General features: G+C 47.3%; 1 protein-coding gene and 1 long non-coding RNA gene across 3 annotated transcripts in view; one reads left to right on the top strand and one right to left on the bottom strand.

Moving 5' to 3' along the window:
* LOC146809301 (HLA class I histocompatibility antigen, B alpha chain-like) overlaps positions 1–26400 on the top strand; it is a 362969-nt gene that overhangs the window by 156264 nt on the left and 180305 nt on the right. The window lies entirely within an intron of this gene.
* LOC146809302 (uncharacterized) overlaps positions 702–26400 on the bottom strand; it is a 49427-nt gene continuing 23728 nt past the window's right edge. Inside the window, exons 2-3 of the long non-coding RNA XR_014965542.1 lie at positions 23006–23092; positions 702–1005 (exon numbers count right to left, since the gene is read on the bottom strand). This is a non-coding gene — a long non-coding RNA (uncharacterized LOC146809302). The remainder of the gene's footprint in view (positions 1006–23005; positions 23093–26400) is intronic.

Genomic DNA, 26400 nt, shown 5'->3' with positions numbered 1-26400 from the left:
CGCCCGCACACCCGTTGTCCGTGCCTCCCCCCCCCCGTTGTCCGTGATACAATGCAATAGGTCTCGCGTAAATGCGAGTCCTATTCCATTGCAAATGCTTGTTATACTGTTGCGCGTATTTAGTCTCTAAGATATTGGGGGGGGAGTCACATTCTTCTAAAACACAAAGCCCCTTTCTGCCGATCACCCTGCCCAAAATCGTTTAACATTGAAGTGCCTAATGTCTGTGGCTAATTCAGTCCTTATCGACGGCTCAGTGTAAATCGCTAGATGTGGAGGACAGACAGACCAGTCACTTTTACTTTCAAACTACTGCATTCAGACCTACAGTGTCTAAGCGGACAAGCTCAGATGCTTTAATGCCAAAATACAGAAGCTTTGAAAGCTGCGAGTTTCCCTGGAAACTGGGTTTAAGACCCATCTAGCACGTTAGGTATGAAAGGGTCTGACATGACCTGTCGCTTCCATGGAATTAGTCCCGCTTTGCAGTGTGTCATAATTGGAAACAGACCTAAATTTTTACCTGCCCACAAACCGAGAGTTCCCAAAGCCATGCATGTGCCTGGGCTGCGTTCAATTATTCATTTGGCACGCTTTCACAATACAGGCATTTTACAGAATCGGGTCGCGTACTAACTAAACACACCCATTTTTAATATTTTTTGTAAATGTGTATGCCTCTGGCAAAAGATCCACCCATCAAAACCAAAAGCTATTTTTACTTAGAAATGCACCGAACCAATGCAGATGAAATATATAATAATATTGTAGTGTTCATCATTTAAATGAACCATTGGGTGGCTTGATATGCGTCTGTGCATCCAAACATGTGCTGCAAAGGGATTGTGCCTTAAAGTGTTCACTTGTGAAGAGTGCGCAGTGATTGGCAGCTGCTGGAGAAAGGGCTTCCGTGGGCGTTCATCTTCAAATGCTGCCTCTCTGATTACTGGTCCAGGTTATAGCGTGGATCTTTTCTGATGACTTCTAGAGAGGCCTGGGATCCTCCTACAGAAGAAAAGATGGTCAAGTTACTGGTGCTTAAATCACAAATAGAAGAGGGATAATAACACTGCGTGAAGGTGGGTGAGTATGTGGGAATGCACCAAACTTATAAAACTGCCCTCACACACAGCAAGCTGTGTCATGCTTCATCATAAGGCTGCTGACACACCTCCAACGCTGGAGGTGGAGCAATAGGGAGGGGAAGACAATACAACATACAGTGTAATATCAGAGGTGAGAAATGGTGCAGAAAAAGTGATATAAAACTGGTCTCAGGGAGTCCTAGTTACTGGTGCCCCATCTGGCGTTCCACAAATACCACTTATCTTTAAATAATACCTTAATAAAAGTACTCTGTTACGGTCCCTGCTGAAAGGAATGCAAGTCTGTGACTAGCCGCTCCAGTCTAGGTGATTATATGGCCTTCTGGGACTTGTAGGCTTGATCATCTGTTATAAAACTAGCAGTAGTCATAGAATGCAAACTCGCACTGAAACTCCTAACCCCCTCCCCTTCCCCCCCCCCCCCAGCCCACCACCTCCCCACTTGGAGACTTGGCAGCTGTGGAATTCGCCCAACTCTTTCGTTGCCAGCCATTGACAGTACAAAACCCAGCGCTGTAAAAATGATGACAGCACAGCTCCTAACATTTTTCAAAGTCAATACAAATGTCTTTGAATGATTCATAATGAGCAGCCTTTAAGATACATCCGGACTCAGGGGCAGATTTACAAGCCCCGTACGCCACGCTCTGCCGGTGCGTCACTTCTGTGACGCAGCGGCGGCGTAAAGCCAGCACCATGCTGCGGGGTATTTACAACGTGCTCTAGGGAGATGCGTCACGTTGTAAAGCCCTGCTTGGGCGTTTTGGCGCAGGGGGGCGTTCCGGCGCAGGAACGGCTCGGAAAAGTGGCTGAGTGAAATCTACAAGATTTCACTCAGTCACTTTTCCGAACCCCCTGCGTCAAAACCTTGCGCCTGCTTGAAGCCGGCGTAAGGCTTGACGCACCATGTCAGACATAGGCAGGGTTGGCACAGTGCTGGAGTTGCGTCACGCCCGCGACACAACTCCAGCACTGCACCAACCTTACGGCAGCAGATGCGACACGTATCTGCATTTCCTTACGCCATGATGCGCCGCATTGTAAATGCGGCGCATCCGTGGTGGCGCAAGGATTGAGATACGTGTTGCAAGTTTCCTGGCGCGCCAGGAAACGTAAATCTGCCCCTCAGTGTATTTAGCGCAGTCCAAGACGCATGAGAGTACTCAAATGTACTCACATTGGGATATTTTCCATCACAGGGTGGAAGGTAAAGTGGGACGAGTCTTACCATGCATCGAATTAAAGCAGTGTTACTTTGCTTTGGTTTGAAGTCAACGCCTTGAGGTTTAACATTTAAACGCTATAAAGGACTTGCCACCGTTATTTAACGAAATAGGGAAGGCATGCCCAAATACATTCTTGGTCTAGTTTCAAATAAAGACACAAATACTCATGCACATGGGCGCACACACACGAGTACACACACGCACTGAGTCCAACAGTCCCAGACTAACAACACCATACCCAGCAAATACGCAACATACACACAAAACGCTTTAAAACATCAAACATGAATACGCAAACATATACGCATAATACGTATAAACCAACAAGCGCAGAGTCGCGATTGCTTAAAAAAAAAGAAAAAAAATTGCAATACAATATCTCTCGCAACACTGAAAGTTTGCAACGCCAATAGCTCAAACTTTCAGTAATGCGCGACAGATTGCATTGCAAATGCTTGTTTTTTTAAGTTCCTTGTTGGCAGAAGTAATGCAGTGCCATTTTTAAGCCTCGCTAGCGAGACATCTGTTCAGTTTCGTGACATGAAAGCTGAGTAATCTACAAATACATGAGGGCAGATTTACAAGCCCCTTGCGCCACTTTTGCGTCTCTTTTCCCATGTTAAAAGTGACGCACAAGTGGCGCAAGGGGCTTGTAAATATGCCCCATGGTCTTTATTTATCTTTTTGCACAGTAGCCTCATTTCCGGAAAGCCTCAACCCGGATGCTGTAAATGAGCACTGCTTTTACGCTATGGCATGAGCAACACACGGGCAGCCAGCCCCTCTATGCAGGTGGGTGGTTCTTGGCGCTAATAGCGTGCTCAGGGAGGCATTACACCAGATTAATTCAAGCGCTAATAACTCTTCTTACAACAATGATTTCAGGTTTACTGAGGCACACATGAAACAGGGGCACGATCACAGCACACTGTCTGGCGGATGTTCCCCCTGTCGGATGTATGACGATACAACGCATACTAATACCACGCGTGCCATTACAACACGGGTATTACTACGCGATGTCAATGACATCGCATGTCATTACATCGCATACTTTTACCACGAGTATGCCATTACCACGCATGCCATTACAACGCAAAGGCATGCGTGGTAAAGCTATACTCGTGGTAAAAGTATGCAAGGTAAGTGACAACCCTACTCCTACACAACACACTACTCCCACCACTATACAACCCCTAACCCTAAAACACTACTACACTACCCACACTACTCCCAATCCTACACTACCCTAAACCAATACTACACTACAACACTAACCACACTACTCCCACCCCTACACTACAACACTACCCACACTACTCCCACCCCTACACTACCCTAAACCCTAAAACACTACTACACTACAACACTACCCACACTACTCCCACCCCTACACTACCCTAAACCCTAAAACACTACACTACCCACACTGCTCCTGTGGAAATTTAGCTTACAAACTGAACATTATCTGCGCCATCTTGCCTCTCCCCAGCGCCACGCACAGCGAATGCACGGCCGCCATCTTAGGCACCCCACTCTCTCATTGTCACTCGCCAGCGCGTTCCCCTGACGCTGCAAGCATCCCCCGCGCGCCGGCCACCCCCGCTCTCTCATACAGGCCATAAACCCTCTCCTTCTGCGCGACCCTGCTACGGAACCACTTCCGACCGACAACCCATACATGGTCATGCCTCTCCTTTGATAACCCCCTTCCTCTGCGCCCCATTGTCCGAACTGGTCCCAGGCCATCACCTAGCCCTGCGGATGCAGTTTATTGCCCCTACTGTAAGGGAAACACCCCACATCAAAGGGATTACAGTAGATCAAAGCCCCTACCCCCTGAGACCCGACCGGTCACACACACCCCCGGGAATTGACGGAATACCCTGCTGCGCAATAGCCATCTCCTACTGTGGGTGGGGTGGGAACTTCTACTGTATCTATGTATGGGATCGGATCTGAACCGGGGCTTCAGGGGATATTCCCCCATGCATCAAGGGAATCTCAAGAATGTACTATGTGTAATAAAGCAATAAACCAGTGTATAAGAGACCAGGTCTCAGAGATGCAGTTAGAGCACCTCGTGACGATACCTTGCTGTCTGATCTGATGTGTTCTGCTCCGACGGAATAAAACTTTGTTTCCTGCCTTCCAGTCTCCGGCGCCTGCCTCTTTCATTGGTAAATTATCGAGTGGTATAAGAGGCGATTACCGCCGGGCAAATACTTGAAAGGTTATCGACTGAAACTGCCGCTACCATTTAACAATTGGCGTCCCAAACGTGGGGCCCATCAGCGACACGTGGATCCAGTGGGAGAGGTCCCGACGACAGAGTGAACGACTGCAACGATCGGGAGAGCTCCTGCCCAATAGACCCTCGTCTGGCAGCCGATCATCCGAACTTCACTAATTCCGAGCAGACCTCTCTCGAGTGATCTACGGTCCTGACTGGGAACCATCAGGAGTGCCGCGGCAAATACGGAGAGTAGAGGACGATCGGGCGCTGGAGGCGGAAGACGAGAAACTGTCCACGCGGTCCGGGTAAGGTCGTGATACACGACAAATTGAGAAATAATTGATTGATTGTTTGAAGCTTTGGAAATACTAGTATTGCTCATTGATTGTTCTTTTTGAGATATTCGCTGTCTACAAACGGGGAGGAGTAGAAATACTCTCTCTCTCTCCCTTTGCAGATAGTGAAGGGTAGGTAACGCAGACTTTTGTCCCCGTTGAAACCCGCCGTGCCTATCTTTATCTCCCCATTGATTGATTGTCCGAACATTGATTGTTTTGAAGAATAGTGCTTTTTGAGATATTCTCTGTTTGCAAATAACGTAGAATAGGAATATTCTGTCTAGTCTTTGCAAATAGTGAAGGGTAGGTAACGCAGACTTTTGTCCCCGTTGAAACCCGTCGTGCCTATCTTTATCTCCCCATTGATTGATTGATTGATTGTCCGAACACTAGTTGTTCGATATTGGTTCTTTGGAGGTATTCTCTGCTTACAAATAACGAAGAATAGAGATATTCTGTCTAGTCTTTGCAAGCAGTGAAAAGATAGGTAGTGCTGACTTTTGTCCCCGTTGAAACCCGTCATGCCTATCTTCTCCCCACTGATTGGTAGTTGGTTCTGCCCGGACCGCTTATTAGAGGTGAACCACCCGGCTCCACTGGAAGGCACCCCTAATAAGGACATGTTCACTAAATATGGACTAGTCGCCGTAGCTTATAGCAAGCTGTGGCATAAATATACCAAGAAGGACCCTTCGACGACCATAAGATAGAAGCGCTAGAAATAGCTCTGCGTAGCAATAAGACGACGCCTACTATGCTTGACAGTATCGGCATGTGTCGCAAAGAAGCAACGCAACGGAAAAAGAGGGAAGAAGTAAAAGCAGAAAAGGAATTACGAAAGGCAGCTCACCTTGCCGCTAGAAAGTTAGAAGAAGACATAAAGGAGAGAAGGGAAACTAAACTAAGACAGGAGCCCGAAACCTCAGGCCAGTACGCTGTTAGGACCCCTTCATTGCTCTACCCTGAGTTGTCCTCCAAACAGCGAACGAATGACGAATTACTGTTAGGTCCCCCGATCATTTACATGCCCCCTCCGTATGCACCCTCCCAATCAGTAGTGCAACACCCACAACCCCCGAACACGAGCGAAAGCAGTACAGGGGCCTCGGCCCTCACGGCCTCCGCGCCGGCTGAGCCTCTTGTGCCGAACCCAACGTCGACTACAACGCTAGACGACCATGAGATAGGAAAGAAAGAGTCCACCAGAATGAATCGATTAACTAAGGATGAACGAGCAGGAATTGACAAGATAGTAGGGACGCTGGTGGAGCGAAAAGAAAGTGAGGAGTATATAACAGACGTGTATAACTCGTATGCCGACAGCCGCAGACGACACTTCGTCGTACGGCTCTGTTATCACGCCCTGAATGCATATGAGGATAGGTACCACGATAAAGGTCCCGAAGGCTTAGCGGCCCTATATAGGAAGGTAGACATTGGGGAAGAAAGAGAGGGCGATGTAACGAACCTCTTCACTCGTACACTCGAGGTCTACCGACACCTTAAAGAACATGGACAGACCACCAAAACAGAAACCCCCATAGCAACTAAACCCCAGGGAGGAAGGGCTGATGCCATGATGCCCATCAAAGAAGCTGCCCCCTACTGGGTCCCCCCACGGGGTCAGGGAACACACGACGACATCAACCACCAAGATGCGAAGGGAAGGGTTGTATATAACTGGGTCTATCAGCCGTGGGACCGGCAAGATATTTTGACTTTTAGAAAGACTCTACCCGACTTAAGAAAGAACCCGACTGCCTTCTACACGGAATTGGGTACAGCCTTAGGCTCAACGATAATGACGTTAGCAGATATCGACTTGTTCTTTGGGCTATGCCTGCCGGCTGATGTGTGGAAACAAATCCGGAGAGTTGACCACACTGAGCCGTTCGGATATACCTGGGTACAACTCGATACCATAGATAAACAGCGAGAACCAGGACAGAAACCCCCGAAAGCCATCTTAGAGCTCCCAGACAAGATTGTACAAAAGCTGAAGACTCTAATCCCAGAAAGAAAGGTAGACTGGTCGATAGTGACGGCTTGCCGTCAGAAACCCCAGGAAGATGTGTCTGAATACTTCTCCCGATTCGAGACTGTGTTTTCCGATTACAGTGGCCAAGACATGACCACCGCAACCGGACACCACCTCTTTGTCCAGAATTATGTAAAGGGTCTGTCGCCAGAAGTTTCCCAGAAACTACAGACCAGCGAGAGTAGTTGGGCAGCCTCCAAACCCGCAGCAATTCTCCAGATGGCCCAATACTACGAAAACCAGAAGAACGAGAATGATAGGGCGTCAGAGAAGAAGAAAAAGGAATTAAAGGAGAGGGTAATGATAGCACAGTTGCAAGGGGTGACCATGGGAAGGGAACCCCCGAAAGAGAATTACCAACCAACCGCCCCTAGAAAGCTACCCCCTAGAGATCATACCCCTACACCCTACAACGGACGGAGAGACTTAGATGGGAATCAATGTGCGTTCTGTAGGGGGTTCGGACACTGGAAATCCCAGTGCCCGGTCCTTCTGGAAATGAACAAGAATAGGGACCCCAGAGACACAGCATATGACCCCAGAAATAGAGGACAGGGACGAGGGCACACGAACAACACCATCAACGACAGGCCAGGCAGACCAAACACCTTTGATCGCCCCCGCCAAAACCAGTGTCAGCAGTCCGACTATGAGAGCACTCATGACTTCGCATAGGACCGCCAGGGGCAAGGGAGGGATCCAGTCGAACTCCGTGTTGACCAGCAAGGTCCTTACGTCACCGCTAAGGTCTTGGGCACAAAATCTCCATTCCTGGTAGATACTGGGGCGACACGTAGTGCGTTATCTAAACGACTGATTCCTAGGGCACCCTTGTCTGGCTCACACGTAACCTCAATAGGCTTTGACGGAACGCCCTCCACTAACCCCTTATCAGCACCAATCTCCTTTGACTTAGAAGATAACACCACTGACACGACCTTTCTGCTCTCCTCCAACACCCCCGATGCTATTATGGGACTTGATTTGCTAAAACATTTTCGAGCCACCATCAGATGCTCCCCAGACGGAGTTCGAGTCATCCTACACGATAACCCAGATCTGTCCAGACCCTGTCACACACGGCGTATGCTCTCTATAACCGATGCTGATATGTCCCTACTCGACACATTACCTTCACATCTATGGGCTAAAACCGACTCAGATGTAGGGCGCATGGTGATCGACCCGGTACACATAACCGTCCGACCGGACGCAGTGCTCCCAAAGCTTCCACAGTATCGGATATCACCCGAAGGCGAGAAGGCATTGGTGGAAATCATCGAGTCCCTGGTCGAGGCAGGAGTGGTAGAAGAAGTAGTCAGTAATGTTTGCAACAGCCCTATCCTACCCATTGTAAAGAAGCAAGGCGAGGGGGATGAGAAAGCCTACCGTTTCATTGTTGACTTGCGAGAGGTTAACAAAGTAGTCATACCCCAGTACCCCGTAGTCTCAGACATCACCACCATCCTCACCCTGATTCCATCCACTGCCACCATCTTTACTGTTATTGACCTCAAGAACGCATTCTTTTCCATCCCCATCCACCCAGACAGCCGCTACCTGTTCGGCTTCACTTTAAAAGCCCGTTCGTACAGATTCTGCAGGGCACCCCAAGGCTACACTGAGAGTCCCAGTATTTACAGCCAAGCCCTCAAGAGGCAACTGGATGCAGTCCAACTACCCGATGGAGTGGTGTTGATACAGTATGTCGATGACATTCTTTTGGCGGCCGACACCACTCCTCTTGCCGTCACAGCCACCATTCACCTCCTCCGCTTCCTTGCGGAGAACGGTCACAAGGTCTCCAGAAAGAAATTGCAATTCTGCCAGCCCCAGGTAACGTATCTAGGCCACCTACTATCCAAAGACGGGAGGAAACTTACCCCTGACCGAATTCAAACCATCCTAGAAACCCCTGTTCCCAAAACTCAGAAGCAAGTACGATCCCTAGTGGGCCTCACCTCCTTTTGTCGACAGTGGTTGCCAAACTTCAGTCTTACCATAAAGCCTCTGCTTTCCCTGCTGGCTAAGGATGTCCCCTTCCCCCTCCCCTGGACACCTGAATGTCAATCCTCCTTCAAAGAATTACGAAACGCCCTCTGCTCGGCCCCAGTCCTAGGAACCCCAGACTACACCAAACCTTTCTCCCTCTACACCCACGAAAGGGAGGGATGTGCGTTGTCTGTCCTAACCCAGTCCATAGGCCCTAAGCAACGCCCTTGTGCCTACTTCTCTGCCACTCTTGACCCCGTAGCCAGAGCTTTGCCCGCCTGCCTTCGAGCAGTAGCCGCCGCTGCTGTCTCTATCCGACAAAGTGAGGGGATCGTGCTCTCGAACCCCCTCACGGTATTGGTACCCCATGCTGTTGACACCCTCCTGAACCAAACCAAGACTCAACACCTGACTAGCGCACGACTGACTGGTTATGAACTGACTCTGCTTGCACCCCACATCACATTGAAACGATGCACCACTCTGAATCCAGCTACACTACTGCCTCTCCCTGACGCTGACCCCAATGCATCCCCTATACATGATTGCGTGACCCTCACCGACGAACAAACCAAGAGTAGGGTTGACCTCCGGGATACTGCCTTCCCGGACCCTGACGGAGAACTGTGGGTGGATGGCTCATGCATCAAGCTCCCCGATGGCACCACCTCAGCTGCCTATGCAGTCACCACAGCCCGAACAGTTGTTGAGACAGCCCGCATCACACAGCGATCTGCACAGGCGGCGGAACTAATTGCTCTTACACGAGCCTGCATCCTGGCAGCAGGGACAACCGCAAACATTTACACAGACAGTCAGTACGCCTTCGGGGTAGTTCACCACTTTGGGCTCTTATGGAAAGAGAGGGGATTCTTGACTTCTCATGGCACACCCATCCTGCATGGAGATCTAGTCTCTGCCCTGACCGAAGCAGTCCTCCTCCCCACACGGTTAGCTGTGATCAAATGCCAGGCACACAAGAAGGTGACAGACATTATAGGACAGGGAAATGCACTGGCTGACATTACTGCCCGAACCACAGCCGAGAATAGGTCCACGACCCGTATGTACGTGACCAGGTCACAAACTGAGAAATGGAAGGATGCTAGGGAAACAATTAGGGATATCCAACTAGCCAGCACACCACACGAGTTAACTGAATGGGCCCGGGTGGGATTGAAGGACGATGACGGTTGCTGGCGAACCAAAGACTTGAACAAATGGTTGTTACCAGATTCATACTTGATCCCCATGCTGACCATGGCACACTCCCCCGCACACATAGGGTCTGCCCCCATGATCGAACTCATCTCTAAAGTCTGGCACAACGACAAAATACCAGACTCAGCCAAACGTCTAGTCCAACAATGCCTAGTATGCCTCCAACACAACCCTGGGAAAGGAACTGCTGTACCCCGGGGAGGGTTTGGGGTGCCCAATCACCCCTTTGAAGTCCTACAAATGGACTATGTCCAGCTAGAAAGGTGCCAAGGTTTGAAGTATGTACTTGTCATTGTGTGTGCCTTCAGCAAGTGGGTGGAAGCCTACCCAACCCATGACAACACCGCTATGACTACCGCAAAAGTACTACTGAAGGAATTCTTCCCCCGATACGGCCTTTGTCGAATTTTGTGGAGCGACAATGGCCCCCACTTCGTAGCCGAAGTTATCCAACTCATCTTAAAAGGGTTGGGTGTAAAACAGAAGTTCCATGCGGTCTTCCATCCCCAATCTGCAGGCCTGGTTGAGCGACACAATGCCACATTGAAGCTTAAGATAGCAAAAATAGTCGCCACCACAGGGCTAAGATGGCCAGACGCTCTCCCACTAGCATTGCTATCAATGCGTTCCACCCCCACCAAACACCACTTAACCCCCTACGAGGTCGTCTTCGGGCGGCCCATGAACCTTTGGACTGCACCAAAACCGACATCCATCCACGACGTCCCGGACGTCCTCATGTCTGATTATCTGTACAATCTAACTAAAACGTTGTCTATCATCCATCAGCAGGTGCTGCACGCCATTCCCGATGTTTCCAGGGGCCCCGGGCACGACATCCAACCTGGTGACTTCGTCTTAGTGCGTAACTTCCAGCGCACCAAGAGTCTGGAGCCCCGGTGGACGGGCCCCCTGCAAGTCCTGATCATCACCCGAACAGCTCTTCGAGTGGAGGGGAAACGCAATTGGCTGCATGCACACCACTGCAAGAAGGTATCACCGACCCTGACAACCACGGACAACGTCACCGCCCAAGAAGAACTTCTGGACAAAGACCGACCATCCCTGAGCCGCTGCCCGGATACAGAGACACTTGAATTGATTGAATATCCCGATCCCACTGTGCCATCCAAAGAAGGGTATAACTTGCGACAAAAGGAGAGGACTTCGGCTAAGCAGACCACAGGCTAAGTGGAAATCTCAGAGCGGTAGCCTAGTCACCTCAAAGGCCACCAGGAGAGAAACTAAGCAAAGTCTGTGGTTCTGCCCGCTACCGAGTCTCTCGAAGGTGATGGAAGCGCCCGACATGAAGGTGATGGAAGCAACCGGACGTCCGAAGATCCCCTACAAAAACCCAAAGACTGACCGAATGCACAGCTTTAAGACTATAACACTTTTTATTACCCTTCTCTTTTGCCTTCTCCTCATGGTCACCTTCTGGATCATGGAGGAGAACACACCCGCTCATAAGACATTGCTGACCACCGTTCAACCTACCACCACGAAGGAGCACCATCTGATCTCACTTTCACCCCAACTCCGAGAAAGGCGTAAGGAGTTCTGGAATAACTCTTTTGTGCAGTTGCTCCACCAACACAATCTTGCCACCAACGCCACTAACTGCTGGATCTGTGGATTGCTACCACATGCCACTGGGCACTCAATCCCTTTCATCCCTTCACCTTTTTCTGTCCATGGTTCCTGCCTCGCCTGGCTGATCCTTCTGCAGGAGAGCTACAAGGACAATGCCACTTCCAGCAGAACCATGTCACACTTCTACCATGGGTTCTGGATGAACAAAACTGGTAGAACTTCCGCCCTCTTCTGCCCTCTGAGATCGAACGCTTCCTTTCACATGGACATCCCTGCCAAAGAACGAGTTGAAATGCAAGTGTTCAACAATCCAGCCAGACCCACCTTCTCTTACCTCCGAAAACGGACGGCCGCCACCCCAACAGTGGCCCTGTCCGTCATCAACATCACTGGATCTGTATGCCTCGAAGGCCTGGGGGCACAACTGGTGGGCCACAGCTCCTGCCTCATCACCCGAACATTGGATTCAGTTGACCCACCCTCCTTTGTTGCCTCCCCGAATATGTACTTCGTCTGTGGTACTAAGGCCTACACCTGGCTCCCGAAAGGTTGGGGAGGCACCTGCTACATCGCCTTTGTCCTTCCTCCGACGTATGTGGCTCCAGCAAACCATCACCGACAGAAACGGGCCAAAGACATTGTGCAGGCCGACTCCACCGGAGCACAGTTCATGGACGCAGTCAAAGGCCTTGTTCCACTCTGGGGCCCAATGGCAAACAGCCGTGCCATCCGCCACTTAACCCAGGCAGTCGAAACGGCAATGAACATTACGGCTGGCGCCCTCGCCAACAACACCGCCGAGCTCCAGGCCGTCCGCTTAGTGGCCCTTCAGAACCGCCTCGTTCTAGATGTGGTTCTGGCTGATCGTGGAGGAGCATGCCGCATCATTGGGTCCAGCTGTTGTACCTACGTACCAGACAACTCACCCTCAGTCTACAAAGCAATTGAACACCTCCACAGACTGTCCACAGAGGTCCATCAAGAACAAGAAGAATGGTCGCTGGGGAGTTGGTTTTGGGACGCTATTAAAAGTTGGGGATGGAGGCTGTTTTCATTTATCCTAATACCGATTGTGATACTATGTGGATGTTGCTTGGGGATTCAGTGTCTGCCACCTTTATGTTCGCTTTTTATGAACTGCATCTGCCCTAAGACTTTGAACTTTGAAACAGAGTGGATGAAAGCCCTTTATGAGGTGGAGGTCCGCAGTATTATGGGGATAAATCCGAACTAGACAAGCTGGCGAGATATGTTAAAAGGGAGGACTGTGGAAATTTAGCTTACAAACTGAACATTATCTGCGCCATCTTGCCTCTCCCCAGCGCCACGCACAGCGAATGCACGGCCGCCATCTTAGGCACCCCACTCTCTCATTGTCACTCGCCAGCGCGTTCCCCTGACGCTGCAAGCATCCCCCGCGCGCCGGCCACCCCCGCTCTCTCATACAGGCCATAAACCCTCTCCTTCTGCGCGACCCTGCTACGGAACCACTTCCGACCGACAACCCATACATGGTCATGCCTCTCCTTTGATAACCCCCTTCCTCTGCGCCCCATTGTCCGAACTGGTCCCAGGCCATCACCTAGCCCTGCGGATGCAGTTTATTGCCCCTACTGTAAGGGAAACACCCCACATCAAAGGGATTACAGTAGATCAAAGCCCCTACCCCCTGAGACCCGACCGGTCACACACACCCCCGGGAATTGACGGAATACCCTGCTGCGCAATAGCCATCTCCTACTGTGGGTGGGGTGGGAACTTCTACTGTATCTATGTATGGGATCGGATCTGAACCGGGGCTTCAGGGGATATTCCCCCATGCATCAAGGGAATCTCAAGAATGTACTATGTGTAATAAAGCAATAAACCAGTGTATAAGAGACCAGGTCTCAGAGATGCAGTTAGAGCACCTCGTGACGATACCTTGCTGTCTGATCTGATGTGTTCTGCTCCGACGGAATAAAACTTTGTTTCCTGCCTTCCAGTCTCCGGCGCCTGCCTCTTTCATTGGTAAATTATCGAGTGGTATAAGAGGCGATTACCGCCGGGCAAATACTTGAAAGGTTATCGACTGAAACTGCCGCTACCATTTAACACTCCCCCCCCTACACTACACTAGCCAACCTACAACCACCCCTACACTACCCTAAACCCTAAAACACTACTACACTACAACACTACCCACACTACTCCCACCCTTACACTATCCTAAAACACAACAACACTACCCACACTACTCCCACCCCTACACTAAACTACACTACCCTACCCTAAACCACTACCCCACCCTAAGCACAATCAGCCTTACCTCTTTCCTTGTGGGTCCAGCGTCGCCGTCTCTCCTCCCGGTTCCTGCTTCCTGTGTCGTCAGAGGTCCACGTCGTTGTGAGGAAACAGCCTCAGTTTCCTCACAACAACGTGGATAGCCGCCACTTTACATCGCATGCGTTGTAAAAGCGCATGCGATGTAATGGTATGCGTGGTTTTACCACGCGTTGTAACATCGCATGCGTTGTAACGCATGCGATGTAATAGCAACGTGTGGTAAAACCCGCGTTGTAATGGCTGTTCCCCCTGTCGGGCACTGATATGTGCCCTTGGCAGTAGCATCTTTTAATAACATATCAGGAAAGATGTATAGAGGCGGTAATGAGTGGTGATATTTTTATGGGGTTTTTTACCTTTTGTATTTTTTGCTGCAATTTGTATGTGTTTTCTTGTAGTTGTATTGTATTCTGTTTGTTCTGTTGTGCCCTCTTACATTTCTGCTGTGCTGTAAGTATGCTTTTTGTTGTTTCATTGTGGTCTATTATTTAATTTAAAAATATTTATAAAAACATGCCTCTATATTTAATTTCAGAAGCAACACATTCCTTTAGACTTCCAGGGACCATTAACCAATTACCACTGTCTACGGTGGTAAAATGGCATTGCTCAAGCACTTCAACAGGCTAAGACGGAGATCAGCTTGAAACTGAGGCAGGAACATGCCTTAACTTAGAACCTTCAGTGCTCACTGTGCATAGCACGGTCGCTAGTACCATAGGACAGGGACGGACTGAAACAGGGGAGACAGTGTATAGGGTGTGAGAAAGGGAATGCGGGAAATGACTCGGAAGGGGTCCTGTCTGCTGCAGCATGTGGTTTCTGTGTTTAGGTTTCATCTACAGACAGCTTTTAACTGTCTGTTGTCGAAGATCTATTGTGAACAATACTAATCCTTACAATGTGCATTCTGTCAGCCCATTACTTACCATTGGCTGGCTTTCTTGTCAGTCCATGTGCTTGCTTCTTGTTCACTGTTTTTCTTCCTTCCTCATGTGTTTGCCCCTTCCCAGAACAGAGCTTCTTTACTGCCCTTTTGAATGAATTACTTGTGTGTGCCCTCTACTTACGTTCATGGAGCTACTATTTTTCTTTTTAATATGGTGCTCCATAGGGGTGCATGTGTTTTTGTGACCTCTGCCTGTTGTGCTGCTTCCCCACTCAGTCTCCATGTTGCTGTCCCTTACCCCCAAGCTTGTCCTTTACTTCCCCTTCCTACTTGACTTTTTTCTAAATTTACCACTTGAAGATGTGTGTCGCCATCTTGGAATGGTAAATTAAACCGAAAAACAAAATGGTCTCTGCTTCATGACATATGCACATGTGTTCTAGTAGATGCATTTGCATGTATACTTCTAGGGCCACCGTGGCATTTGTTTTCCTGATGCTGAACAACATCAGCAAAAACCACTGCTAAAGCAAATAGCTCTGCCTTTGACAAAACCAAAATGTTTGTCAATTGACCTGTTGGCCATGCCAAAGCTTGTTTTTTCACAGTTGTTTCACAGTTGATGTGGGTCCATAACCCTAAACCCAGTTTACGCAATTAATTCAGTGGGTCAGTGAGTGCCCCTAAGCTGATGGCCCTGTGGCATACCACCATCATTTTACCCAGAACCAACTGTTTATATGATATGGTGCATAAAGTTTAGTTCCTTCAGGTGGCCTACCATGCTGGCAACCAAAATCCCTGGAAGTCCTCCATGTTGGAAAAGTGACTTGGAAGTGATTAGACCTGTAAGTGTTCTCCGCCTAAACTTGTTGCCACCAGTCAGTAGCCCCCTGGCTGTCCTGTTACATGGGCATTGAAAGTTTATTACCAGTTTTCTTTTACTATCAACATTGATGATGGGAATCTCACGTTTCTTTGGTCCGTTTTTTGTTTTGGGCTCTTTAGCATTTTAAGCATGCTCTGAGCTACCACACCTTAGATTTCCCCAAGAAGCAACCACAACAAAGTGAAAACACATCAAGGCATAGTTGATCTTTTCCTACAGCTGTCTCTCACATAGATTTGTGATGAATGTCACCTTTTGTTGAAAACAGAGCCGTCAACATTCTGGTGACTGGCGGGGCTTGCCCTCTCCTCCCTACAGACCAACGTCACTCAGTGACCCCAGTGTTGTTTTCAATTAAAGCGTCTTACCGCGTAAGAGCTACTACATCTTTGTGGTCCCAGCTCAGCCCCAGAATGTTCTATGTTCTAGGACCTTCTGTTTTTGTCTGCATCATATGCACTGCTGAACGACATTCACTCTGTGTAAGTAAGGAGCTACACTCTTCTCAAGCTGAGAGTGACTTAACTTGTATTCCTTTGAGTCATTCTCTGACTAATAAACCCTCATCACGTCTACCTGCGCTGCTTCCTTACATTACCATTCAGAAAGCCAGAAAGGGCAAGTAGGAAGATTTGGCACCTATGAGACGTTGAATAGTACCTAAGGACGTGTAGTGCCAGTGGTAAGAGCTAGGAACTTCTTAACAAATCCCCAGCACACGTCAAAACAATAACTTATGGATCAGAAATAAAAGGCGAAGAAGTAAGCACAAAATATCTTGTCTGTAGGCGAAGCTCACCGTACTCGGCTTCGCTTACCGACCCGTTTCGATCACACGCCTTCCTCGCATAACACACAAGATGCGCTAACTGTCCCAGGGATGAATGTAAACTCTGGCCAGCACGCGTCACATGAAGGCACACGTTCCCAAACTGACCACAACTCCTCAGGTGAGTGCTCAGGAATGCCCTGTGAAACAGTGAGGGTCCTCATGGATTTCTGGGAGGTGAACCAAGTCCGACTGCCAACAATTTTCCACAGTATTTCTTCAGATGATGTGTGTCACTGGCCTCTGTGATACTGGAGCCAGTATAACCATTTGCTGTGGCATTCCACCCAGGCCCCCTTGCTTTGCTGTTTGAGGGTTGTATAAAGGAGGGCAGTTACTACCAGTGTCCCATGGCCTCCTGCATGCACCAATGCACTATTCATTGGTTGTTATGCACTTCTATTTGTGCCATGACACAGTAGTTTGGTTGAGCAGTCAAACCATACATTAGGAGGTGATTGGGGATTGGAACTCAGAGAATGTAAGCTAAAAAGCAATATCACTACACTCATCCTTCCCTAGTGAGAACGATATCTTTAATTGCGTATACGTATTTACTTTCAAAAAGTAACAGGGAGGGGAACTAAGGAGACATGTAGTGGCTAGCCATCCTTTTGCACTTCTGCTACAGATATGCCTTCTGTGACAACACAGGGCAACATAGGAGGGGCGCTGTGCTGATCATGACATGCTATTACTCTGTCCTATCTCCATGATGGTAAACTGAAAAGGTTTACTTAGCACAACTTTTATCCATTTCATAAGCTTGTGAGCATCAGACAGAATTACTGCTCAGAGCTACATAAAAAGACTGTGTATTTGATGGGAGAAATGAATGTACATTTTGTTTTCAGAATCACGTGTTTCCAATCAGCCTTGTAATGTTTACCTTTGAGTAACATCATAGGCATCTATCTGTACAACCCTAAAGAAGCAACAGGACTTCCAATACAATATTCAATTGTGCTTTAACAGGTAATGTTAGTTTATGCGAATCACACTTTTTCTTCTGTTATGAGCCCCAATGTACCCCAATATAGGCCTAGGTAGATGCACAACCTTTTACCTACATTTGTCCTACCTTGCTCTACAAAACAGCTCTGGCACTGACCTTTTGCCTAGTTATATGCCGAAATAATGTTGTATGGTTTGCTTCGAAAACTAGCCTCATTTATTTTGCATAAGGATTCTTAGTATCACACAGCAGTATTACCATCTTCTGTATAATAACTCTGTACAAAAGTCACTGTTATCGTCATCCTTGAACGACAGGCCCACAGTGCCATTACACATCCAGGTAGACCCCCTGAGGGTAACCTTTGGGTATATAAGCACCACATCTTCGCTGGGCAAAACAGAGGAGAAGTTTCAATGCTGACATGAGACGCTGAAGTCCTTGCAAGCAGAAACTCCAGCACACAGTGGCCTGACATCCCTTGCGGGGTGTCCAACTAGAGACCAAGATGCGGTCCTTCGTTCTTTCCCATCAGGTAATGGGGTTGGCTGTTTCCTACAGGGATTCTTGGCTTCACACCTACATACATGCTAGCAGTGCTTAATTTGAGCCGGGCTTTACGGTGCTAAGCACCCGCACTTAATTGGTTTCCGGTGCTCAGCACCGGCACCTAATTGTCAACACCATACATAGAACAGTCTACCACATGGTGGTGCTGCTCATCTAATTTAAAGATGAGCAGAACAACAGTTGATTAACAATACCATATACATTAAAATCGGTCCTACCTGCCTCACCAGGGGACCTGGAATAATCTGAACTGTCGCATTTGCATGCGAGAGAGATGATTAGTAGTTGTTTTGGCAGAGATGATAAGGGCGATTGGTGGTGCAAGCTGCAGTGGTCTCCCGGTCAGAGCCCTGGCACTTAATATTTTACAAATCAAGCACTGCATGTCAGGTACACTTAGGTACACTTAGCTAGGGTTTGCATCTTAGGAGTACACTTGATTATTGCTATGTATCTATATGCCTGCATATATTCACTGTTTTAGCACCATGGTAGAATTCTACCTTTTATTTACTCTGTTGGTGATAGCAATAGGATGTATCTGCTTATGTCTAATGGTTGTCGCAGCACACATATTTTATACTAGAATGATGCTGGTTCAATAAATGCTTATTGAAAACATCCCCTTCGTTTATTCTGTATATCTTTCCAAGAAGAAGTAAGCAAAAGTGACTGAACGAAAAGTACGGTGCTGTTTCCACGATCCCTGAAGGATCAAGAGCTGTCATGTTCGATGGTTGCCGGAAACTATTCGCTCCTTGGTAAGGTTAGGGGTCTGTTAGTGGCACTGTGAGTTAGCTGGTCTAAAGACTAACATATCCTCTGGGGGTGTCTGGAATCAGTTCGGACACCAATCCCTTAGTTTATTTTGTCTAAATGGGCAGCTCCTATGTATTATTAGGAACTACACAACACTTCCTTTAAAGTATTTTGTTGGGCTCTATTGGTTTCCTGTTCTTTGATTTTACTTGTTTCAGTGCTATTAATATCTCTAATGCAGGGGCTTCCAACTCCAAAATTTACTAATTCTCATTCTTTTTACTATTAGAATGACTGATCTAAAGGCTTCTTGCTCCTTGCACTATTGTGATAACCATTTCTATATCTGATATACTCTAGTCAGCCAGGCAGACTCAGAGACTAGAGCTTGCTGTTCCCTCTGGAGGAAGCTGAACTATATCTCAACCTCTGCTCCCATCCTCCAACATACTCTAAGGGGAAATGGGAAATACTGGGTTAACTGAGGATTGTCAGTCACTACTAGCATTCATTCTCTTATTCAGTCTGTCCTACCTGTAGACTTGGTAGTAAGTGCCTAGAGGTGGAAAGGTTATCCATTGATGAAAGGTCACCCTCTCACCTTACAGCGCCACATTAATCATTGGCCAATGTTTCTCATACTTGGGATCTTCCCTTGACTAGTAGGGGGAAGGTGGTGGGTAGGTCTAAATAAATATGACTCTTTCCCTGCACTACTTTCATGTACACTCTTCTAGGAAGAAGCTGTTCACAGCTCAGTTTAGTCTCCAGGCGTAATCCCAGTTTGCTCTCTCTCTCGCTCTCTCTCTCTTTCTCTTTCTTTCTTTCTCTCTCTATCTCCCTCCCTCTCTCTTTCTCTCTCTCTCTTTCTCTCAGCTCCTTTGCCAACTGTTTTGAGTCAGTCTTAAATATTTCCTCTAACATTCCATGGATGACATCACCAATGACTCAGTTCCAGTGGTTAATTTGTGAAACAAATAAGTTGCAGGGCCCTCGTCAGGAGGCCACTGCAGGTTTCACCAGTCCATAGCTCCTTTCAGCGCCTCCTATGACAGAACCAGCACAGCTACTAACCATGAAACCCTGCAAGTGTGAGAATTCGGACTGTTCCAGGCCCCTAATGGTGTAGGAATGGCTTGGAAGGCAGATAATAGCAATTTATTTTAAAGTATATTGAATTAATAACCAACTGTTGTTGTGCTCGTGTCTGTATTAAACAAAGAGCGCCACCATGTGGCAGACTTTTATAAAGGCTGGTGTTGACAATTAAATGCTGGTGTGGAGTTCCGGAAACCACTGGCTCAAATTAAGCACTGCTCAGCTCTGGTTAGTCCTAAAACATAGTCTTCCAGACAACATACACAGGTGTCATAGACAACAACACAGCAAAATGTTTCACAAAGCATGCAAAACTGGTGTGAATGCTGAGAAAATGCCTAGATCAAGGAAAATAACGATATACAGTCTGGCTGTGCTCATTGTCCCTTCTGCCAAATATTTCTCTTTAATAAGCGACCTAGAGTTAATGTGTCTAAGCCACAACAGACAAAATAGGAGGCACTAGCACTTCGAAACATTTCATAATGCTTAGGTGTTCGGGCACTAATACGCTAAGCAACTTGAGAGGGTTTGGGACTGTCATCCTACCCCAGTTACTCGACAATTTTGAGTCAGCTTCGGGTCTCAATTCTTTTCAATGGGCAATGTTATTCAATAACAAGAGGAACTAAAGAGAATGTTGCAAATTATGCAGTCTGTTATAAATACCTTTGTTATATGTCAACGCTGGGTGCATATCGGGGCTAATAGGTATAAGTGGCTTTTGCCCTTGTAGTTGAGAAGTAGCCAGGAATCTAACCAAACCAACCTATAACAAACATTGGTAAATGCATTAGGTTTCACCTATGTGATTAATAATAATTTTCTTTTTTTAAGTATTATCTTGGTGAGCAGTGGTGCAATCTAATTTAAAGGAACTCTGTAAACATGTTATGACTTGTTTATTGAGAAAGGCAATATATGGTGCAGTAACAGGTGGTAAGGCACTGGTGTACATGACATTGAAAAAAAACCACAGCATTCCCACATCCCCCACCCTGTACTTACAACCTCTACTTAATAATCAAGTTAAATATCATCGTACATGATGCACCAGGAAACTAATGACACAAGATGAAGTATGGCATATCCAGTTAAAGTAGAGCATGGCCCCCACTCGGAGCACCAGTACCATTATCAGAATATCAGCAAAAAATATTGGCACAGTGCTATACCTCATGAAGATCGCAACCATGGTAACAGGCCAATGAACAGAACTAGATCACCGTACAAGACAGCTGTAGCATTCGAATGCCCTCACGCACTGGCACAAGGTTGTGGGAGAAACACAAGCAAGACCAGGAGCATGTGGAGAAATAAAGACCAGCAACATGAATGAGGATTGTGCAGACTAGAAGCAGCACTGAGAATCATTGCGATGTAGTTCATGAGGATGGAGAGCAGACAGAGTCAGCATGACAAAGAGAATAGACATCACAGGAAAGGTCTGCAGTAGGTAGAAGGGAAGCCTGCCACATAATCCATAAGAGGTAATGATTAGAGGATAGAACATCGAAAAGAAAAAAATGACAAGGAAGAACAGGAGTCAGGGAAAAGTGGCAAACTGAAATTTCATATAAAAAAGGGCATTTGGAAGGCCACAATGGAAAAGGAATGATACAAACTAATGATACAACTAAATGAGCCGGAGGGGAAGAAGAAACAGGAGCACATGGGTAAGAGGATAAGAAGTAACAGTATTACATGGGTGGGAGGGTAAGAAGTAGCAGAAGCACGGGATGGGAGGGGAAGAAGTAATAGGAGCACGGGGTGGGAGGGTAAGAAGTAACAGAAGCACATGGTGGAAGGGGAAGAAGCAACAGGAGCCCGGGATGGGAGGGGAATTAGTAGCAGGAGCAGGCGGGAGAGGAAGATGCAACAGGCGCACAGGGTGGGAGGGGAATAAGTAACAGGAGTATGGGGTGGGAGGGGAAGAAGCAGCAGGAGCATTGGAAGAAGTAACGGGAGCACAAGGTGGGAGGGGAACAAACAACAAGAGCACAGGGTAGGAGGTAAAGAAATAACAGGAGCACGGGGTTGGAGAAGAAGCAGCAACAGTAGCATGGGGGTGGTAGGGCAAGAAGTAACAGGAGCATGGAGAGTGAAGAGAAGACGCAACAGGAGCATGGAATGGGAGGGGAAGAAGTAACTGGCGCATGGGAGTGGGAGAAGAAGAAGCAACCAGAGACTGTTTATTTCTAGGAGGGGTCCTACACTAGGGAAGAGATATTCACAGGGCCCAATTAACCTCTTATGAGTGGGCACCTTCTTGTGAAGGAGAGGATAGGACCCCTCTCAGTCACAGGTTATCAACATAGTAGAATTCTTGGTCACAGGTTATCCAAAAAGGAACATACCCGCCTTTTACCATTTGGTAAAATGTGTGCCAACAAACTGGCTAGTTTTACCACTGAATATTTGGGCACAAACAAGCTGTTATGCATGAGTGCAGAAAACTGGTCAATTCGATGCAGCTTGAATGCACAACCCAGATACTTGCTCATCTAGAAACAAACACAGCTTGAGAAATATCAGCCATGCGCGAAGTATAAGATGGTCGTCGTAAGTGCGAGTGTATTTACAAATGTGGTAACGGGGTATCCATGGGACACAAAATACCATACATGGAAATCACACACTGAGCTTCCACAGAACGTTTCAAGGCAGTACTTAAGTGGGAAGTTAAGGGAGAGGAAGCCTGGTTTCTCTGACTTAGGTTGTGTGATTATTAGCTGTCTTCACGTTGGACTAGGCTACAGAGGCAGCAGTAATATTGACAGTTACACAAACTGAACTGGAAGTGGTGGGGAGAGGGGTGTAAAGAAGCTTGATGACAGTGCAAGAGGTAGAAAAAAACAGAACAAATACGTTAGCAGCCCTGCAGGTCACCTAAAAACTGTAGAAATAGATGCTTGAACCAGAAGATGCGCAAATTTCTTACCAATTAACCACTTCCGTAGAGCCTGATTCACTGCCATTCTGTTCCTGGGACATCCAGAGACACAGTGCAAATACACGCATTAGAGCCCTTTAGTACAAAAAAATATACCGTTAATAAAGCCTGCACACGTTGTAAACAAATTACCTCCTACTAACATTATACATAAAGGTGGCTGTAGGAAAATATCTAAAACAGTTTCTCATAGAATAAAACATGTGTGACTGACCCTAAGCTTTACTTGCCTGAATTTTCAGGCTGGAATCAGAAGAAGAGAGGGGTGAGGATTAAAGGTCAAGAGACCAATCAAATGCACACCAGCAGAGGCCCAGGTCGGGAGCACAGTCAGACTCACCGCCTTATGACGCCTGCTGTCCACAGACCGCAAAGCGAGAGAAACATCAGCGCTTTACAATCGAAGCCTCGCAGGTGGCTGACATGCTGTACAATTGCACCCAGGACAAGCATGTTTTGCGTAGGGATTTCAGTTTGCATAAAAACAGACATAGAGCGTTCAAAGTACATCCAGTGCAGGGGCAGCCAAGCTGTATGAACCATTGGAGAAGTTGAAGTCCACGAGTTAAAAGAGAGGGGACTGGGGAAGTAAATTTGAGTCCAGCTGTGAGTTCAACAATATGTGATTCTGGGCAACTCAATCTGTCCTCACCTAAAAAAACAAGCTGCTGTGCCGAGGAGGATGGGACAAGCAGGGGTGCTCACAGCTTGCGAAACATTAAAAAAATAGCTTCACAAAAGCGGATGCAAACAGTACTTGGTCTCCGGGAAACTGATAATAAAAGCACACAAGGAAAACAGAGGAAGAACAGGAAACAGTATGCTACAGCCGATAGAAACTGTGGAAAAGTAAGAGGCAAGCAGAGGAACCAATGAAAAGCAAGGAAAGCAGGATTTATATTAAATACAAAAGATTTCACAGCACACTGCAAGCGTTGTGCAGGTGAAACCTAAAAATGGGTTTTTGAATTGACAACCCACAAAAATATATTGTCACAAATAAGGTCCCACTTGGATTGTAGTTCTGTGGTTGATGGTAGGGGAAAGCGGGACAAAGTTGCAATAAAGCTGTTTTGAAAAGTCCTATAGAAAACATAAATCTTAAGTTTTTAACTGAATCTGCGATAAAAGTAGGTTTTGCAAAACTCGCAAGGAGTTCTAGAGTGATGGAATACGATCGGAGAAAGCACTGCTGCCACACCTGGACTTATGAAACATAAGAGCACAGATTAAGCCAAGTCCAGATGATCTCAGAGGGCGGGACGTAGAGTAGCAGGTGGGGATTTGAAGAGTGAAGGCTAGGAGATGAGACAGGGTACTACAAGCTATGGAAAGAATTGTGAAGGAAATACTAGGGTTAAACAGCAGCAGGGGGATTGGCAAAGAAAAGGAGATGCTTTGAAGAACCTAGGAGCAGTAGTTAGCAAACAAGCTGCTTGGTTCTGGGCAGATTGAAGCTGATTTTGTAAGAGTCTTTAATGCCCAAGTAGGCACTGTTGTAGTAGTGTAAATGTGATCCTATCTGGGCAAATACAGACGCATTTCTGCCTTCCAAGCTAAAAGAATTTGCAAAGTTCATGCATTGGAAAGGTACAATAAGACACAACATTCAATACCTAGGAAGACATTTGCAAACTGGAGATGAACTTGACCCCAGACTTTTAACATTAGATCAGGACAGGGGTCCACAATTAGTTGGCCAGAGACAAATTCCATAGACTGGCGTTCCTAACAACTGCCAGCATCTCTGTCCTGTCAGTGTTAATCTAAAGCTAGTTGTAGTTCATCCATTCACTGACTTTCAGCAGGCAGTTTTGCTGAGAATCTGTGTTGTCAAGGTGACAGGAGGGTTCAAACAGGCTCTTGGTATCAATGGCATACATATAGAAACTGAGGTCAAAGGAGTGGATAAGATTAGCTAAAGTGCAGACATAGATATCAAAAAGATAATGGTCTAGGACAGAGTCTTGCAGACGACCACAATAGTTGTAGGAAGATAATGCAGCCAGGATAATAATTTGTACCTAATCTGACAGAGAAGAGTAAAACCAAGACAGAACAGAACCAACAATACCTACCTCCTGAAGCTCCAGTAGGAGCAGGGTGTGGTTGACAGTGTCAAATGCCACTGAGAAATCCTGAAGAATCAAGGCATTAACACTGCTAACATGGCAGGCCAGACACAGATCACCCAAAAGTGTGGTGAGAACCAATTCAGTACTTCAGTTCTGGCAAATACCGGCTTGGGTGCTATCAAGCACATTGGACATTTCCAAAAAGGAGCATAGTTGCTCAGAAACATGTGACTGCAGAATTTTAGTGGCTTGAAAATAAAAGTAATTGGGCAACAGATGACATGACAGGCAGGGCTACTGTTTTTCAACAGGGGCCTAACACAATACCAGACATGAGGAAAGTGCTAAAAATGTCCAGGAGAAGGGGAATGAGTATGACTTTCAACAGAGGTGGAATGCTCACTGGAATGAGAACAGTATCCTGATTACCAATTATAGATGAGATTGTGCAGGTCCTGCAGGGTTAGTAGATTGAATGCTTCTGTGGAACATTCAAGGGTTGTATAAGATAAAGTGGGGGGCTGGGAGCAGGAACATTCCCTGGAGAAAGAAGCTTTAATGTTGCCTATTTTAGACATAAAGAACAAAGCAAAGTGGAGGCAAGGTTAGGCCAGCAAACATGGCGGACGCGTGAAGTGGAGCTGCGATAATCGATATTTATCAGTCATGACATTTCTGGTGAGGGAGCTACCACCAATTCCTTGAGGATTCATGAGGGGGCCCTTGTTTGAAAGAGGCTTGAATTCGATGGTGATTGAGACTGGCTAATAGCCTGAGACAGCTGGGACCCTCCTGGTACCTAGCAGGGAGATCTGGGGAGATCTATGAGGAACAGAGAAAAACATTGCTTCACAGAACCACTTGTAAGAGGTTACCATCCCACACATGGGTACTGCTCCCTCTCCTCCTTGTATCTAGGGGGCTCAGGTGAACTGCCTGCAGTGAATTGGCACAATGGGATGCTGTGCCCTGGGAGTAGGCTGTTGCGGCAGCCTGCATGAGGGATCTGGTCCTGCCTGGGGGCCAGACCATCCCCCTTCAAGATGCCAGTGAGTGCTGTGGGGGCAAAGGCTGAGTCTGGGTTGTGATTCTGCCCCCTGAGTTGGCCTGCTATGCCTGTTGCTCTCTGAGCTGTTATCCCCTCTAGGGCTCAAAAGGTGGGGTGATGTGCTCTGTCAATTCTCCTGGCCCACATCAGACCTTTGCTGTTGGCAGCTTGCCAGTCACCTCGCCCCCCCCTCCTCCTCTCCTCCAAAAACCAGGGCACTGAGATTTGCTGTGGGAGGAAAATCTAGGAGGAAATACTGC

The sequence above is a fragment of the Triturus cristatus genome, chromosome 7 (assembly GCF_964204655.1).
Source record: "Triturus cristatus chromosome 7, aTriCri1.1, whole genome shotgun sequence".
Taxonomy (NCBI): Eukaryota; Metazoa; Chordata; class Amphibia; order Caudata; family Salamandridae; genus Triturus; species Triturus cristatus.
The sequence above is the reverse complement of the archived record's forward strand: the minus strand, read 5'-3'. Positions and strand labels throughout refer to the sequence as shown.